Source organism: Megascapheus bottae, chromosome 5 (assembly GCF_031878675.1).
Source record: "Megascapheus bottae isolate mThoBot1 chromosome 5, mThoBot2.hap1, whole genome shotgun sequence".
NCBI classification, from domain to species: Eukaryota; Metazoa; Chordata; class Mammalia; order Rodentia; family Geomyidae; genus Megascapheus; species Megascapheus bottae.
The window spans coordinates 81,394,200-81,412,885 of record NC_143513.1 but is presented as its reverse complement, the minus strand read 5'-3'; the positions used below and the strand labels follow the sequence as shown (position 1 = coordinate 81,412,885).

The 18,686-nt window shown below is 43.5% G+C and overlaps 1 long non-coding RNA gene and 5 other non-coding genes across 6 annotated transcripts; 5 read left to right on the top strand and 1 right to left on the bottom strand.

Annotated features, from left to right (window-relative positions):
* The first annotated feature begins 1,717 nt into the window (after nucleotides 1–1,717).
* Trnac-gca (transfer RNA cysteine (anticodon GCA)) lies at nucleotides 1,718–1,789 on the top strand. The gene has a single exon. It is a non-coding gene; the product is annotated as a tRNA-Cys (tRNA).
* An 850-nt stretch (nucleotides 1,790–2,639) lies between these two features.
* Nucleotides 2,640–2,711, top strand: Trnac-gca (transfer RNA cysteine (anticodon GCA)). Its single transcript has one exon. It is a non-coding gene; the product is annotated as a tRNA-Cys (tRNA).
* Nucleotides 2,712–5,492: 2,781 nt separating this feature from the next.
* Nucleotides 5,493–17,064, bottom strand: LOC150063763 (uncharacterized). The gene is made up of 3 exons (XR_016535580.1): nucleotides 16,641–17,064; nucleotides 7,808–8,126; nucleotides 5,493–5,643 (listed from the first exon to the last, which is right to left on the bottom strand). It is a non-coding gene; the product is annotated as an uncharacterized LOC150063763 (long non-coding RNA).
* On the top strand, nucleotides 6,085–6,156 carry Trnac-gca (transfer RNA cysteine (anticodon GCA)). Its single transcript has one exon. It is a non-coding gene; the product is annotated as a tRNA-Cys (tRNA).
* Nucleotides 6,996–7,067, top strand: Trnac-gca (transfer RNA cysteine (anticodon GCA)). Its single transcript has one exon. It is a non-coding gene; the product is annotated as a tRNA-Cys (tRNA).
* On the top strand, nucleotides 14,807–14,878 carry Trnac-gca (transfer RNA cysteine (anticodon GCA)). The gene has a single exon. It is a non-coding gene; the product is annotated as a tRNA-Cys (tRNA).
* Nucleotides 17,065–18,686: the final 1,622 nt, after the last annotated feature.

The window sequence follows — 18,686 nt, the reverse complement described above, 5'->3', positions numbered from 1 at the left end:
AGTGTGTCAGTTTCTAAAGAGTTGTTCCTGAGCTATCATTTTACTTTGTATTACTGAATGTTACTACATAGTTAACAGGGATTAACTACGTCTCTTCTAAACCACAGGGAAGTATAGCATAGGAACAGAGTATTTGACTACAGAATAAGAGGTCCCAGGTATAAGTCCAGATTACCCTTTTTCTTCTTTGCAGATGCTTTCATTACTGTTTAAGTCTCATTTTGTGCTATCAATCTGTTCATTGATTTCCTATATCTATTCTGTGTTTGTCTACCTTCCTTTCTGTGTGTATGATTCTGGGTGTCTTCTTCACTGCTAGGGTAGTGTTCAAGTATTCCTTTATCTTTTATGTATCATGGAAAGTTTTATTTCTCCCTGAATTATAAAAAACAGTAGGAGGGATACACTAAAGTAAATGGACAATAATTCGTTTTTCTGGGTTTACATCATGTCCTTTCAAGCCCTCCTTATGTTTAGCATTAGTGTTGAGAAATCTGCTTCAATTATATTGAGATTACCTTTATATGTGTCTTCTTAATTCTCTTTTGCAGCATTCAATAAACTGTCATTATTTTATATTTGCCATGAATCTTTTTTCTCTAATCTTTTTCTTTTTCTCTAATCTTCCTATTTTTTGTTCTGTAACTTCCTCTGCTATGATGACACAGTTCTGTTATTATTCATTGAACAGATTTTCTGTCTTTAGTTTATATCTTTTCTCCTTCTCTGCTCATGATTCATAAGTTTGGTCTTTTATTGGTCACTCAATGGATTTTCACATTCCACTCACATTTTCTTAGTTATTTTAAAATGTCTTTGACTAATAGATCTCATTTTTATGCTTTATTTTCCATTTCTATGCTATACATTCAACCTACTCTTTTATTTATTATGATAAAAGTTGAGAACTTATTGGGCTATTAAGCTCTGCATTTGTATTGGACATTTTTTTTTTTTGCCAGGCCTGGGCTTGAGCTCAGGGCCTGAGCACTGTCCTTGGACTTTCTCAAGGCTAGAGCTCTACCACTTGAGCCTCAGCACCACTTCTGGCTTTTTTCTATGTATGTGGTACCAAGGAATCGAACCCGGGTCTTCATGTATGTTAGGCAAGAACTTTAACCACTAGGCCAAACTCCCGGCCCCTGTATTGGACATTTTTAAGACTGACCTCACTGACTTTGTTTTTCATGTTCTGCACTTTCTTCTTGCACTTCATTTAGCTGTTTATTTCAACTCAGTCAATTGTACATCCCTCTATAAATATGACGTGAAGTGTACTATGGAAAGGAAAGTTTAAATCATTAGCTCCAAACTCTCTGTACCTCTGAATGTCCACAGAGCTCATTAGACACAACCTTCATCCCAGTCTTTTCCCAGATAACCAATGTAAGAGTTCTGAGTTGGGATTCTCCAGCTTTTTCTTTGGGCTCTGCTCCAGTCCTCACCACCAAAAGCGTCCTGTGGAGCCAACTCTCTGAGTTATTCATCTAGATGAGCCTGAAAGACATGCTGACGGCAGGCTCCCATGATTTAATGCTTCTGCCATGCCAGGAACTAAGGAAGAATATTCTGGTTATTAGAAATGGTACCCAGAAGTGCAGAGCAGTTCAGGGCTGGGCCTAGTAAAGGAGAATATGATGACAGACAAGCTGCCCATGATGACCTTAGGATGTGGTTATGTAGGCTTAGTGTGCTTATTAGACATACTTAACTAGATGGGGGTATAGCTCAGGGGTAGAGCATTTGACTGCAGATCAAGAGGTCCCTGGTTCAAATCCAGGTGCCCCCTTGCAAGATATTTTTAATTTTTTTCCCATGGGATTTTTTTTTTGCCAGTCCTAGGGCTTGAACTCAGGGCCTGAGCACTGTCCTTAGGCTTTCTCAAGGTTGGAGCTCTACCACTTGAGCCACAGCACCACTTCTGGCTTTTTTTCTATGTATGTGGTACCAAGGAATCAAATAGGCTCTTCATGCATGCTAGGCAAGCACTCTACCATTAGGCCAAACTCCCGGCCCTAGATGTTTTTTAGATACCAGGAAGAAAAATGCCTAAAGACAATAGTACTAGTAGTAGTAATATTAATTCAAATAAAGTCCCTTGTCATTCACATTGGCCCTTATGCCTCAATACTGTACTATGTCCTTCTTTATTCTGTATTCTGGGCAGATTCTGTCTGTCATTGCTGAAAGGGTTCAGCAGATCCCTTTATGACTCAGTGCCAACAAATTTATTACCTAGATGTGGTGCCATAGTTGAAGAGGTGCTAATGAAAGGCTTTTATTTATTATAATTGGGGGTATAGCTCAGGGGCAGAGCATTTGACTGCAGATCAAGAGGTCCCTGGTTCAAATCCAGGTGCCCCCTTGCTAGATATTTTTTAGATGCCAGAGAGAAAAATGCCTAAGTAGATAGTAATCATAGAAATAGCAATTCAAATAAAGGCCCTTGTACCTCATACTGGCCGTTATGCCCCAATATTGTCCCTGGATTATGTCCTTCGTTATTCTTTATTCTGGTCAGACTCTGTGTCATTGCTGAAAGGATTTAGCATATCCCTCTATGACTAAATAATAACAAATTTATTACCTAGGTGTGGTGCCATAGGTGAAGAAGTGCTAGTGAAAGACTACATGTAATTGGGGGTATAGCTCAGGGGTAGAGCATTTGACTGCAGATCAAGAGGTCCCTGGTTCAAATCCAGGTGCCCCCTTGCCAATACCTTTTTTTGTGTGTGGGGGGACATGGCGCTTGAACGCTAGCGTGGGTGTTGTCCCTGACCTCTTCTGCTCAAGGCTACTACCTTACCCTTTAGCCAAGCACCACTTCTAGTTTTATAAAGGTTGATTGCAGATAAGCATTTCAGGTCGTTTTGTGCCTGGGCAGGCTTTCAACCTTCATCCTCAGATCTCAGCCTCCTGAGTAGCTAGGATTACAGGCGTGAGCCACTGTGCAAAGCTCCCTTTGCTTATATCTTTTAGGTGCCATAGAGCTTTCCCCGTGGTGCAATTAACCTCAGGCCCTTCTTGTGACTTCATCTCTGGAAGATTGAGTTTGTCGCCAATCAAAAATACTTTGAGGAACAAGAACAAGTCTTATCTGTTTCTGTATTCTGAGCATAGATGATAGGACTTGAAAACTAACAAATGTCTTTTGTGTTAGTTGAGTGAATAAATGAGGAAATGAAATAATAAGCACTCCCTTGGTGCTTTCGAATATGAGCTGTTGCTTTGGGCCGTATGTAAACTTCATTGAAAACTCAGAATTAGCTCTTGTTATTGCATTGTGGGAACTTAGAAGAATCACCATGCATCATTTCCTGGTTAAAGGCTGCTATATTCCCTGTTTTCCAGTAGAAACAGGGTGCTGAGGGACTCAAAGTTGCAGATAAATAGAAGGAAGGGCAGAACAGAGTGGGAAAGCTTGCCAGTTTCTGGAAAAATGCCCATCAATATAGAAAAAAAAAGGCTGGTTGTGAGATCAGTATTGAAGGGCTGCTAATGGGAGGGTGTATGTAAGTGGGGATAGAATTCAGAGGTGGAATTTCACTACAGATCCAGGGGGCTCCCGTTCAAACCCAGGTTCTCCCATATAATCTCAGAAGATGCCTCATGGTAAGCCATTCCCCGCCTCCTTACACATCTTATTTGTTCCCTTCACTTCACATTTTTAATGAAGGAACAGAGGCACTGCAGAGCCAGTCAAGGAGTGCTGAGTTACATTTCTGAATTGCTAACTTTCACTTGCAAGTTACATGTGGGTGCACAAAGACTGTGCTAAGATGAGCTAATTTAGGAATGAAGACTTAAAGGAAGCTGAGGTCAAGCGAAACAGGGTTCAGCTGCAGACATCGGACTTATGCATTGTAGACATACCATGCTCTTAGTGAGCATTGCTTACAACTAACAGCAATCACAAATATCTGCAGTTCAGGTGGGATGTCTTATCTTGTCTGTTCGCAGAGCCTCCAGAATCCTGGATGGGCTATAAGGGTTCAATATTGCCTCTGAGAAGTGGTCCACTTTGGCTGTGTCTCCATTTTTGCAGCTGTAAAATAGGAAATAATAACTCTGCCACCTTGTGATATTTTGCATGAATTACAAAAAAAAAAGAAAACTGAGCAATGCCAAGGGCATCCCTGTCTGTTTACTCTGAACTGGCTACTCTTACAACTAAACCATCTGGAACACGGAGAGATCTACTGATGTTAAATGTTTTACTAGTGGTTTATTTTTTTTCCCTGGGCCATAAGTTTAGGGCCTCATAGACAAACATGTTTACCACTTAGCAATGTCCTCAGTCCTTTTCCATTTAATGTTTTTTTAAAATAACATCTAAATATTTTGATGAGGCTGTCCTTGCATCTTGGTCCTCATACTTTTGTCTCCTGTTAGCTGGAATTACAGGTGTGAAGCACCATGATGATTTTTTGGTCTTGTGTGGTTGGATGTAGAATTACTGTTTTCAGCAGGCAAGACACACCAGACCAATGGTAGTGTGACCAGGAAGCTCCCAAGGGCAGACTTCCACTGAGACACAGAAGAGGTGTGGTAAGGCATAGGTGGTTACAACTAGGAAGGAGGTCCATGGGAGTTATACAGACTACTTATTTTTCTTATCCCGAGTTGTTATGGGAGTTTGTTAGTCAGCCTTCCATTAGTGTAGAAAGGACCCCGAGTTAACTCTGTTGGAAGTGAAGTAGGTTGGCTCCCAGTACCAGAGATTGCAGTCCATGGGCCTGTCTGTATAAACAGTCCTTGGATCTAACTCTGTCACATGAGGCCCTTAGTACCATGCAGATCACGTCTGTGTGACACGCTGTCATGTGTCACTCCCCGGGGACCGTGGGTCTCTCTGAATTCCACACATTTCCCCAGTGTAGTCTTCATTCTATTGGATGCTCCCTAGCATTTGTTCAGGATCCTAGGAAACACACTCCCTTCCCAAAGCACCACCCTTCTGTCTAACGCACAGACACAAAGGCTGCAGACGTGTCTTCAGTTATCACTACTGCAGGTTTCTCAAGAGAAGTGACACTGGCTCTCTTCAGACTGAGGTTTTGTGATGTCTTGTGGGAAGAGCTGGTCAGATCCTGTTGAGTCAGCTAGAGTAGCAGTATTCTTTATTCTCTTTTGCAGCATTCAATAAATTGTCATTATTTTATATTTGCCTAGGAATCTTCTTTTGCTAATCTTTTTCTGTACTCTTCCTATTTTTTGTTCTGTAACCTCTGCTATGATGACACAGTTTTGTTATTATTCATTAACAGATTTTCTGTCTTTAGTTTATATCTTTTCTCCTTCTCTGCTCATGATTCATAAGTTTGGTCTTTTATTGGTCACTCAATGGATTTTCATATTCCATTCACATTCTCTTAGTTATTAAAATGTCTTTGACTAATATATCTGATTCTTATGCTTTATTTTCCATTTCTATGCTATACTTTCAACCTACTCTTTTATTTATTATGATAAAAGTTGAGAACTTATTTGGGCTATTAAGCTCTGCATTTGTATTGGACATTTTTAAGACTGACCTCACTGACTTTGTTTTTCATGTTCTGCACTTTCTTCTTGCACTTCATTCAGCTATTTATTTGAACTCAGTCATTTGTACATTCCTCTATAAATATGACGTGAAGTATACTATGGAAAGGAAAGTTTAAATCATTAGCTCCAAACTCTCTGTACCTCTGAATGTCCACAGAGCTCATTAGACACAACCTTCATCCCAGTCTTTTCCCAGATAACCAAATGTAAGAGTTCTGAGTTGGGATTCTCCAGCTTTTTCTTTGGGCTCTGCTCCAGTCCTCACCACCAAAAGCGTCCTGTGGAGCCAACTCTCTGAGTTATTCATCTAGATGAGCCTGAAAGACATGCTGACGGCAGGCTCCCATGATTTAATGCTTCTGCCATGCCAGGAACTAAGGAAGAATATTCTGGTTATTAGAAATGGTACCCAGAAGTGCAGAGCAGTTCAGGGCTGGGCCTAGTAAAGGAGAATATGATGACAGACAAGCTGCCCATGATGACCTTAGGATGTGGTTATGTAGGCTTAGTGTGCTTATTAGACATACTTAACTAGATGGGGGTATAGCTCAGGGGTAGAGCATTTGACTGCAGATCAAGAGGTCCCTGGTTCAAATCCAGGTGCCCCCTTGCAAGATATTTTTAATTTTTTTCCCATGGGATTTTTTTGCCAATCCTAGGGCTTGAACTCAGGGCCTGAGCACTGTCCTTAGGCTTTCTCAAGGTTGGAGCTCTACCACTTGAGCCACAGCACCACTTCTGGCTTTTTTTTTCTATGTATGTGGTACCAAGGAATCAAATAGGCTCTTCATGCATGCTAGGCAAGCACTCTACCATTAGGCCAAACTCCCGGCCCTGGATGTTTTTTAGATACCAGGAAGAAAAATGCCTAAAGACAATAGTACTAGTAGTAGTAATATTAATTCAAATAAAGTCCCTTGTCATTCACATTGGCCCTTATGCCCCAATACTGTACTATGTCCTTCTTTATTCTGTATTCTGGGCAGATTCTGTCATTGCTGAAAGGGTTCAGCAGATCCCTTTATGACTCAGTGCCAACAAATTTATTACCTAGATGTGGTGCCATAGTTGAAGAGGTGCTAATGAAAGGCTATATGTAATTGGGGGTATAGCTCAGGGGCAGAGCATTTGACTGCAGATCAAGAGGTCCCTGGTTCAAATCCAGGTGCCCCCTTGCTAGATATTTTTTAGATGCCAGAGAGAAAAATGCCTAAGTAGATAGTAATCATAGAAATAGCAATTCAAATAAAGGCCCTTGTACCTCATACTGGCCGTTATGCCCCAATATTGTCCCTGGATTATGTCCTTCATTATTCTTTATTCTGGTCAGACTCTGTGTCATTGCTGAAAGGATTTAGCATATCCCTCTATGACTAAATAATAACAAATTTATTACCTAGGTGTGGTGCCATAGGTGAAGAAGTGCTAGTGAAAGACTACATGTAATTGGGGGTATAGCTCAGGGGTAGAGCATTTGACTGCAGATCAAGAGGTCCCTGGTTCAAATCCAGGTGCCCCCTATTTTTTGTGTTGGTCATGGAGCTTGAATTCCTGGCCTGGTCGCTGTCCCTGAGTTCTTCTGCTCAACGATACAGACGGTCCTACCCTTGAGCCAAGCCCCACTTTCCGTTTTCTAGAAGTTAATTGGAGATCAGAGTCTCAGGTCCTTTTCTGCCTGGGCTGGATTTTACCTTGATACTCAGATCTCAGTCTGTTTCATAGCTAGGATTACAGGCAGTGAGCTGTGACGCCTGGTTGGGTGCCCCTTAGTTTGATTAAGTAGATGTTTATATAACAGCTTCTTTCTCTTCAGTAGATATCAAAGGACACTTTTTTATGGAACCAGTAAATTGGGAGTCTTTACTATGTTGGTTCTTGACCTTAAATGTAAACTGGCATTTTAAGAGTCTATAAAAATACCATTCCCAGGGCCCCATCCCAGACCAATTAAATCAGGACATGTTAGTGGGGCTTAGGTACAGTAAAAAAAGTTACCTCGTGGCATCTAGACTGCAGCTGAAGTGAGAAGCCATTTGGTGGAAATTCTAGAAAGTCTCCCTTGCCTAAAGCTTCCTCATGCTAGCTCTATCCTCTGTGTTCTGGACCTTGTACCTGTGGCATCTCTTTACACTGCGTGCATTCTCATTGTGCAAAACACCTTCTTATGTGTACAAAATCCCTATTTGCACAACACAGGCGACTGGACGGAACAGCATCTTCTAGGGACAATGGCTTTTTCAGTATTTCCTCATTTCCTTACCGTTTCCACTTTATGCGTGCATTCTCCCCGGGTGGGTAAAATTATCTTCTTTTCACAGCCATCAACTTCCGTAGTCCAGTGCAAGAGTCCAGGTCTGGCCCCCGAGCTGTGCGGTGGGGCCGCAGGGCCCTTGGGAAGGCCGTGTTGTCGTGGGTGTCCCTATGTGCTGCCACTGCACTGAGGCTGCTGCGACTGGATGGTGCGTGGTCCACAAGTGAGCACGCTCTTCATAAGGTTGGGTCCTTGTCCCAGGGTTCTTCGTGAGCACCCCAGCCCAAACGACCCAGAAGGATGCTCTCTTGTAAAACAAATTACTCTTCTGGTAGAAGATCGTAGAAGTTATTGTGGGCTCACATATATAGCTCAAAATTTAGAAATACAGTTCATGATTTTTATTATTTCACATGAATTGCCTTTTAAGACTTCTCCCCATAGCGATCTGAAACACATTTCATGATTTCTCATATTTATGTAAACAATAAAAGTTTATACCTTAGATGAATTACAGGCAGATTCTTACAGTAAAACTATTTTGGAGGAACAGAAATAACCAGTTAAGATGAAGGTCAGTTGAGGCTTGCTTTGTGTACAGCAAGTAGTGCTATATTTTACTCCTTAATTGTAAATATACTGTGTCCTACAATCTCTTATCAGTGCATAACCCTAATGCCACTAAACTTGCTCTGTGTTATACTTTATAAAGTCCTTCATAAAAATGAAAACTTTTTGTTAAAAGAGACTCAGTTTTTAGTGCTTTGTGTTGCTTAAAGCCTTTCAATATTCCAGTTTTTTAAAAAATTGTCAGGATAATGCATAGAGGAGTTACAGTTACATACGTCAGGTAGTAGGTGCATTACTTCTCAAACATTGATATCCCTTCTCGCGATTTTGTTCCTGTTTCTCTCCCCAACCCCTTCCCAATCATCTTGTTTTCCCTTCCCTTCCCTATTTCAAATAAACAAATAAGTGTATATACAATATCAATATTCCAGTTTTGTGACTACTCAGAACTTTGACTTGGAAGTGAACATTGGTTCCTTCCCAGTCCTATCCTCAAGCTGTTAAGTACAGATACCTGTAATAGCAGCCTCCTTTCTCCCCCCTCATTCCTGTCTCAGGCCCTCTGTCCAATTCTGGCATCTCTCTGCTGACTTTACCTTTTACCTAGAACTTTGCATCTGCATGAACACCTGATACCCAGATTTCCTAGAATCCATCTCTTCCTTCAGACCTCCCAAAGGACAGACCTTCTCTCTTTTCTCACCCGGGGCCCCTACAGCTCTGGGTCCTCTTTCCTCAAGGCTTTTCCTCCTTAAGAATCATCTCCAAGCTGGGCCCAGAGTTCAAGCCCCATGACCCACAAAAACAAACAAACAAACCAACAAATAAAACAATCTTCCAGATCTCACCTCTCTGAACGTTTTTCCATGCAGGAGAAGAAATTGTGACTTAGTATCAGTTGCATTCCCAATTCAGTGCAGGGATTGTGAATGTAAATACTGTAGCTTTCTCCATTGTAACTACTCAATAATGGTTATTGTTGGAAAATTATCTGGATGATTTGAAGATCTAAGCTTCCCAAGTCACCAAAGCCACAAGGTACATACAAAGATGGTGATAAAAGAAGTTTATAAAAGAGCTAGGAATCCAGAGTCTGAACCATAGAGCTGACCAGGACATCCAAGCCCGCAAAATTTCCTTGCACTAGTGTCCATGACTCATCTAAAGGAGGATAATTATACCCTTTTCTCAGATTGGGGGTATAGCTCAGGGGTAGAGCATTTGACTGCAGATCAAGAGGTCCTGGTTCAAATCCAGGTGCCCCCTGTTTTGCACACTTCCTTTCTTGATTTAATGTTCTCCATAAGACATGTCTTCAGTCATTTCTCCTCTGGCAAATCATACTTTTCCCATTATGTCACCTCTGTGGTCCTACCTGAGCTTGGTGACATTTCAGATGGATCCCCATGACTGAGAAACTGTACTTCTCTACCACTTCTCTTTGTGCTTAGCTTCATGTCATTTGTAGACAAGCAAGAGAGAGAAACTACTCAGTTGTTTAAGCAGAGAAAGTTTAAGAGAAATGTTACTATGCAATGAAAGGAGAGTAACTATAAAGATTCAATAGAGCCAGGAACTGGTGGCTCATGCCTGAAATTCTAGCTACTCAGGAAGCTAAGATCTGAGGATCATGGTTCAAAGCCAGCCCTGGCAGTAAAGGCCATAAGACTCTCATCTCCAATTAACCACCAGAAACAGTCTCCGGTACTGCCCGTGAGGGCCCACACCTTTCCCAATTCAGGATTTGGGCAGGGACAACCTCCACTAAAGCATAATGGGAATATGTGTCTCCCTCCCCTAGTGCTCAAATGAGATCAGGATGCTGGAACGCTGCTCCTAACCCCTCTGGAAATAGAGGCCAGTCCAGGACCTGGGCCAGAACAAGCCTCCCATTATAACTAGTGGGAATGCATCTATTCCAGACACAAAGCAAAACCAAGACACTAGGCTGCCGTGCACCTCACAACAGAAAAACCACCAGGCCTAAACCTAGGCCAGAACACCAGACTGTCCCACACACCACAGAACTCCAGGGACCAACCAGGACACATTGCATATCTACATCACCCAGAGCTGAAGATTGCCAAAATGCATTCTATGACAGAAATTGAGCCAGAGAACCACACTCCACCACAATACTTCACCTCACCCTGAACAGCTTCAGCACTACCTAAACCCAAATGTGTAAATCATAATGAAAGATTACAAAACTCATGAACAATCAACACAAGAAGCCATATCCAAAAGCCAACAACCATCCAGGGAAGGTCCCGAATGAGAGTGAAAGAGAAAAGATGATAGACAAAGGAATGATCACAGAAATAAGGAGATAATTCTTATATAAGAATTTAAATAAAAGGGGATATCCAAAAACAAATGGAGGAATTCAAGGAGGAAATGCCAGAGAACATACAGGTAGTCCAAAAAGATATGGAGAGAAAAATATAGAAAGACGTCTTACTCCATTAAATGATTAACATCATGAGACCTCAATAAAGAACTTAGAAACATAAAAGGTTTAATTTCCCTACTGCAAACTACAGTTAAATGCCCAGGCATAAGTGAAATGAAAAACAGGGTATTAGAGTTAAGGATAAAACAGAGCGATTCAAACAAAAAATCAAAGGCATGAAAAAGACACTCAGAACATATCTGTAGCCTCAGGGATACAGCAAAAGCAGTGCTGAGAGAAGAGTCTATTCTTCTAAGTGCACACATAAAGAAAACAGAAACCATTTTGAAAAAAAATCAATAAAATTGATAGATCACTAGTGAGATAGACAAAGAAAAGAGATGGGATTCAAATCAATAAAAATCAGAGATGACACAGGAAACATTACAACAAGCATCCAAGAAAACCAAATGATTATAAAGGACTGCTTTTGAAAACTTTACTCAAAAAAGAAGAAAAACCTAGCAGGAATGGACAAATTTCTAAAGACATAAAAACTGTTCAAACTGAACCAGGAAAATATAAACCAGTTAAACAGGCCAATAACATGCAATGAGATTGAGGAAGCAATCAGAAGTCTTTCAACAAGGAAAAGCCTAGGACTGGATGGATTCCCTGCTGAATTCTTAAAGACTTTTAAAGATGAGGGCCAGGAGTGTGGCTCAAGTGGTAGAGTGCTAGCCTTGGGAAAGTACAAGCTGAGTGCCCAGTCCCTGAGTTCTAGCTCCAGCACTGGCACAAAAAAAAACCTGGAATCAAAAACAAGATAAATAAAAAAACCTTTTAAAGATGAACTAACACCAACATTCTTGAAGCTTTTCTGTGAAACAGAAACAGAAGTAGCAAACTCATTTTATAAAGCCAATTTCTCACTCATCCCCCAAACAGGTCAGGATCCAACAAAAAAAGACAACTATAGACCAATTTTTCTGATGAACACAGGGGTAAAACTCTTCAATAAAATACTGTGGAATCCAGAAACATTTTTTTAATTATACATGATGACCAAGTAAGGTTCATTACACAGATGCAAGGTTGATTTAACATACACAAATCAATACCTCTTATTCCAGCTGAGCCAAAGACACCAACCACATGATCATCACAACAGATGCAAAAAAATCTTTCCACAACATACAACTTGCACTCATGTTATAAACTTTGGAGAAGCTAGGAATAGAAGGAACATTCTATAAAACAATAAAGGCTGTTTATGACATATCAACAACCAACATCATACTGAATGGGGAAAAAATAAAACCATTTGCCTTAAAATCAGGAAAAAGGAAAGTCTGTCTACTCTTTCCATTCCTCTTCACTATAAATCTAGAACTCCTAGCCAGAGCAATAAGGCAAGAAAAGGATATAAAGGCAATTCATATAGGGAAACAAGAAACCAAACCAGCACTATTTGCAGACAGCATGATTTATACCTAAAAGACCCCAAAAAAGACCATCCCAAGCTCCTAGAGCTGATCCATCACTTTGGTAAAGTAGCGGGACACAAAATCATCCACAAAAACCCAGTAGCCTTTCTGTATGCCAAAAATGAACCTGCAGAAAGGGAAATCATGAAAAGAACTTCATTTACAGTCGCTTCAAAACAACAAAATACCTGGGGCTGAGAATGTAACCTAACGGTAGAGTGCTCGCCTAGCACACATGAAGCTCTGGGTTCCATTCCTTGGTACCACAAACACAGAAAAAGTCAGAAGTGGTGCTGTGGCTCAAGTGGTAGAGCTCTAGCCTTGAGAAAGCACAAGGACAGTGCCCAGGCCCTAAGTTCAAGCCCAAGGACTGGCAAAAATAAATAAATACTTAGGAATTATAACCTAACCAAAGACATAAAAGATCTTTATAGCAAAAACTATAAAAATCTGATGAAAGAAATCAAAGAGAACATCAGGAAATGAAAAGACCTTCCACTTTCATGGATAGGTAGAATCAGTGAAATAGGTGGAAGCAGTCATACTGCCAAAAATGGTCTAAAATTCAATGCAATCTCCATCAAAATCCCAATGACATTCTTTACTGAGACAGAGAAAGCAATCCCAAAATCATATGGAATAACAGAAGACCTAGAATGGCCAAAGCTATTCTAGGCCGAAAAAAAAAATCAAGTTGGTATCATCACAGTACCAAATCTCAAACTCTACTACAGAGCCATAATAACAAAAACAGCTTGGTACACAAAAGCAGAGCCACAGATCAATGGAATAGATTCGCAAACCCAGAAATAAAACCACATACTTATAGTTATCTGATCTTTGATAAGGGAGCCAAAGATACGGTAGGAAATAGCCTGTTCAATAACCGATATTGAGAAAAGTGGGCAGCCATATGCAGAAAACTAAAAGAGAATCCCTGTTTCTCACCATGAACCAATATTGATTTAAATTGGACCAAAGTCCTCAACTGCCCAACACTTTGAAACTATTTTTTCAAAGAGTAGGAGAAACATTAGAACTTATAGATATAGGGAGAAACTTTTTAAAAAGAATCCCAGGGGCAAAACAGGAGAGAGAAATGACAAGTGGGACTACATCAAAATTAAAAATTCCTGCACAGCTAAAGGCGTAGTTACTAAATTGGAAAGACAGCTAACCAAGGAAAAGATCTTTACCATCAAGATCTCAGACAAAGGTCTAAATATCCATTATATACAAGGAGCTCGGGAAACTAACTCCTCCCAAATCGAATACACCAGTCACTACACTGGCAAGGGAACTAAGGGGAGACTTCTCAGAAGAAGAGGTAAGAATGGCAAAGAAACACATGAAGAAGTGCTCAGATTCCCTGGCCATAAAGGAAACGAAAATCAAAACAACTCTGAGATTCCATATCACCCCAGTAAGCTTGACCGACACTGTGATTTTGAACAAGTGTTGGTGGGAATGTGAACTAGCATAGCTACTCTGGACGGAAGTCTGGAAGTTCCTCAAAAACGAAACATAGACCTTCCGGATAACCAGCCATTCCAGTCCTGGGCATCTACTCTGAGCAACATGAGCCAGGATATGACAAGGACACCTGCACATCCATGTTCGTTGCAATACTCGAGATACAGAGAAACAACCCAGATGCCCCACACTAAATGAGTGGATCCAAGAAATGTGGTACTCATACACCCTAGAATTTTATACAGCCATTAGAATAAAATAATGTTACTTTCAAAAGAGATGAAACTAAAACAGATCATGTTAAGTGAAGCCCAGAGAGACAAACTCACCTATTCTGATATGTAGAAATTAGATCTAAAATGCACTGGGATTTGACAAATCATATGGGATTCTAGACACTCATATAGAGTGAGACCAAAAGATGATACTCTTAGGAAAGAAAAAGGCACAATGCTTGAGTGCCTCTTCATATTAATATAAAATAATGTACATATTTGGTTTTATTTCTGGGTCTTCTTATCTGTTCCATTGATATTTGGACCTGTTTTGTGTTAGTATCAAGCTGTTTTTGTTATTGTAGCTCTGTAGTAAAAGCTTTGTATTGTGATACCACCTGCATTTGTTTTGTCTGTCTCAGTCAAGAATGTGATTGAGGTTTTTAAATGTGGATTGCCTTGAATTTGTATATAATCTTTGTTAGTATGGCCATTCTCATAGTTTTTTTTTTTTAGTTTTTAGTTTATGATGATTCAGTCTACTTTACCTTATGTATGGTATGTTCATATGTGTATCTTCAGGAGGGTAGAGGAAGGCACAGAACTCTAGGGGAAAAGGGTGAAAATTACAGCAGTGGCGCTCACTGAAAAGGGAGGGACTTAGAATGGAGGAACAGAACACTCTGGTCATTACCTGACTCATGTCATTGTAATCCTTCTGTACATCACCTCTATAATAATAATTAAATTAATTAAAAAGAAAAAATAAAAAGCACAAGATGGCAGAGCAGTAGCAAGTGTACATGTCAGGATGACAATCAGGGTATGGCCATGCAGATTTAGAATGTATATTAGACATACATAAGCAGGTGGGGGTATAGCTCAGGGGTAGAGCATTTGACTGCAGATCAAGAGGTCCCTGGTTCAAATCCAGGTGCCCCCTGCCTTTTCCTTGTAATAAAATGTCCCCCCTCCACCTTTTTTCACCACCTCAATTTAGGCTTCTGGTGGATGGAGGAGACACAGGTGAGGTGTTAAGCCTTCCTGACACCTACTGAAAACCCACCATTTTCAGTGTTGAATTGTGCTCATAGGGACCCAGGAAACATTTCTCATTGCCTTCTTTCTGTTGGAGATGGGCTCTGTCTCTTGTTAAGGAATGCTGTGCAATGTTGTGTGGAAAAAAAACAATTGATATGGTTTATGTGTAAGTGTGTGTGTGTACACAGAGAAACTTTAAGGAAGTCTCACACAGTTGTAGATACAAGAGTGTGATTTACGTTGGGCAGCCAAGAGGCTGAGATCTGAAGATTGAGGTTGGAAGTCAGCCCCTGGAGCAAATTCATGACACTCTTAACTCCAATTTAACAACAAAAGAACGAAGTGGAAATTGGTAGAGCACCAGTCTTGAGTGGAAAAGGCTAAGCAAGAGCATGAGCTACTGAGTTCAAACCCCAATATCAACACACACACACACACACACACACACACACACACACACACACACACACACAGTGGGAAGGGACCATCATATTCCTTGAGGAGGGGGGAAAAGGAAGGGGGCACCTGGATTTGAACCAGGGACCTCTTGATCTGCAGTCAAATGCTCTACCCCTGAGCTATACCCCCACCTGTTTTATGGATAGCTAATAAGTACATTAAACCTGCATGGCCACACCCATGGCCATCATTCTACGTTGTGCACCTGCTAGTATTCTGCCTGTATAGGTTTCCTGCCAGCCCAGGCCTGAACCACTCTGAACCCTGACTGCTACTACCTAGGTCCTGGTGAGGCACAAGCATCCATTATGGAGCTCTGCATCCAGAACAGCTTTCAGCCTCACCTGGATTCAGGAGTTGACCGAACAGGACATCGGATGAGTGAGAAAGAGAGTGGGGGTAGAGCTCTACCCTTCCACTTGAGAACGCCTGAAGTCAGCTCTCTCAGGGGAGGGACCTGGGCATACCGGTGTCTCTAACAAGCCCTGTACATAACTGGGAGTCAAAGTCAGTTAAGGACTGTTTTATCTGTGCCTTTCCATGTTATAGATGTGAAACAAAAGTGGATAACAAAAGACTGCTATCGATCAAATCATAACCAGAATCCACATTTGTTCTCAATGGCCTCAATGTTCACGAAGCTTATGAATTTCTTTGCAGTGGGGATCACTTGACAGGTTGGTGCAGGGCTGACAGAAGCTAGAAGCAGCGGGTCTACACGGGAACTAGTAATTTTGTCCACTCGTGACAGGAACCTAGACTCCCCCAGCCAGAATCTGAAAACACTGAGAGTGGGAAGGCGGGCCCCTGGCACAGCCCTGTGCTGATGTGGGAGGGGACTGCTGTATCTGGGCTAGGCTCCTCGGTGCTCGCAGGAGGTAGACTCTGGAGAAAAGCAGACCCAGATCTCAGCTCTGATTGCTCAGGTTGCAAGCGCATGGAGGACCTGCCTTCTTCCTACTTCTGCCCTTTCTAGGAAGCAGCACTAAGCATTCCCCACAAATGTTTCTCTCCAGCTGCTAGTGTAATCCAGAGGATTACACTACACCTACACCTACACCTACAGGTGTGCATGTGAGCTCTTAAACACGAACTTAGTTCATGCGTAAGGAGCTGAACCCTGGCTTAGAGCCCAGCAGTTCTGTGCCACTGACTCGTGTGCGCTCCTTCCCACGTCTGCAGCTCACCCGCTCATTCCTTCTCACCTTGGCCACTGGCTATGCCTACGCCCAGCTCACGCCTTTCTCGGTCACGGCCCTGGATGACACTGGTGTCTCCGACAGAACGTTGCTCGTAATTAGGAAGCACTGTTAGTTCCCCAGCAAATGGGAGTCCGTGGCTGGGAAGGCACAGCCCGAAGTTCCCAGCGTCTCCCCACGGGGCCCGGACCAGAACGTCCAGGGAGGAGCTGGTGCTCGGTGCGGTTCGGGTGTGCCGTGGGCCCGGGTGACGAGGCGCACGGCCCCCGCGGGGTCCACATCGCGGGCTCCCGCTGCCTGGAAAAGCAGGGCCTGCCAGAGGGCCCTGCCCGGAACAAATACCATGACCGCAGGCGCGAGGCCCACGTCTGGATGAAACGGGGCGTGGCCGGCGCCCCCGGACCGGAGCCGGGGCCGCGGGCCTCGCAGGCCTCGCAGGCCTCGCAGGCCGCGCTCCCCCCACCCAGGGCCACAACCGCCCAGCCGGCTTCCCAGACCACTTCACAGGCGGGAAGCAGTCGTGTCATCGCGAGAAGTGGGGCTGGAGCGGGGCGGGAAGGGGCGGGGCCTCGGCGGGAGGGGCGGGGCCGGGAAAGGGCGGGGCCTCGGCGGGAGGGGGCGGGGCGGCACCTGCGCAGACAAACGGAAGTGTGGCTGACGGTTCCCCGCCGCGGCCCCGCCAAGCCAGGCGCTGGGGAGATGGCCAACACCAACCCCAAGAACGTGCAGGACTTCGTCTCGGCGGTGCAGACGCTCCTGCAGCAGATGCAAGACAAGTTCCAGAGCATGTCGGAGCAGATCTCGGAGAAAATCAACGACATGAGCGGCCGCATCGACGACCTGGAGAAGAACATCGCCGACCTCATGATCCAGGCCGGGGCGGACGAGCAGGAAGCGGAGCCCAAGGGCTCGGCCACGCACAAGGGCTGAGCCGCCGGCGTCCGAGCCGGGGCCCGGCGCCGCGGCACCGGCACCCTCGGAACTTGCCCAGTTGCCCCTCGGTTATTAAATACGGAAACACGGCCGGTTCCTGCGCGAGGATCTCGAGTGTGTGCGAGCCTTTTGTGAAGCGGGTTCCTCCCGCCGCCCCGCTGCCGCTGGATAGGAGAGGCTGGGTCGTTCTCCCCGCGGGGATCGAGGGGATTGAGGAGATGGTCGAGTGTCGACCGTGGTCTCACACACCGAAAGCTTGTTCAGAAATGGGCCCGAGGCGTCCCGTTGATGATTGTAGGGTCTGCGTGAATGGCCAGACCCTCAGGCACCGACTGACACAGGAGCTCTTCTGGGCCAGGCTGCAGTCACTTCGTGCTCCCTAAAGGATTCACGCGGTGAGTGGCAGTGGGGAGGTGCCGGCAACTTCAGCATCAGCTGTCGTGAACTTAGACGCGAGTCAGGCTCTTCTCTCCTTCCATCAGTAGTGCAGAGAAGGTCGAGGGTCAGTGATCTTTAAGATCCTGCCACACCTTTCCGTTCTGTAATGTAACTTGGATTTGCTTTTAGCGCAGGGAAACTGACAGGCCCCGCAACAACTAGATCACGTGGCCATGGATTCAGCCCTCCATCACCCATTGTCACATCTTCATTACATTCTTCCTTTCAGCACCTATATTCCCCAACGCAATGGTCTCCATTGAGTTACCTGATGGATGCTGGGGACAGACAGAGGAAATCATGGTTGTGTTAGCAACTTCCACAGCAATGCTTCCAAACTTCAATCCCATGCGAAGCCTGAGTCTTCAGTCCTTCACAAAGCATGTATCATCACCATCATAGATAGCAGTGTGGGGGCCGATGAGATGATTTAAGGTGGACTTAGGTGACCCTGCTTCAGGGTGTCAGTCCACCTCCGCTGGGGCCTCTCTGTGAAGTGGGCTCCCCTACTCCACGTCTGTACCTCCTGGGGCTACCGATGGAAGAGTAACAGCTGGCAGGGATCCTTTCATGGCAATGCTAGAAATGTAGAAATGCAACAGAACCAGCCCAACCAAGCTAATCAAGAGCAGGGAAGATGTGAAAAGGAATAGGTGAAGAACTGGGACCAACAGTTTTTTT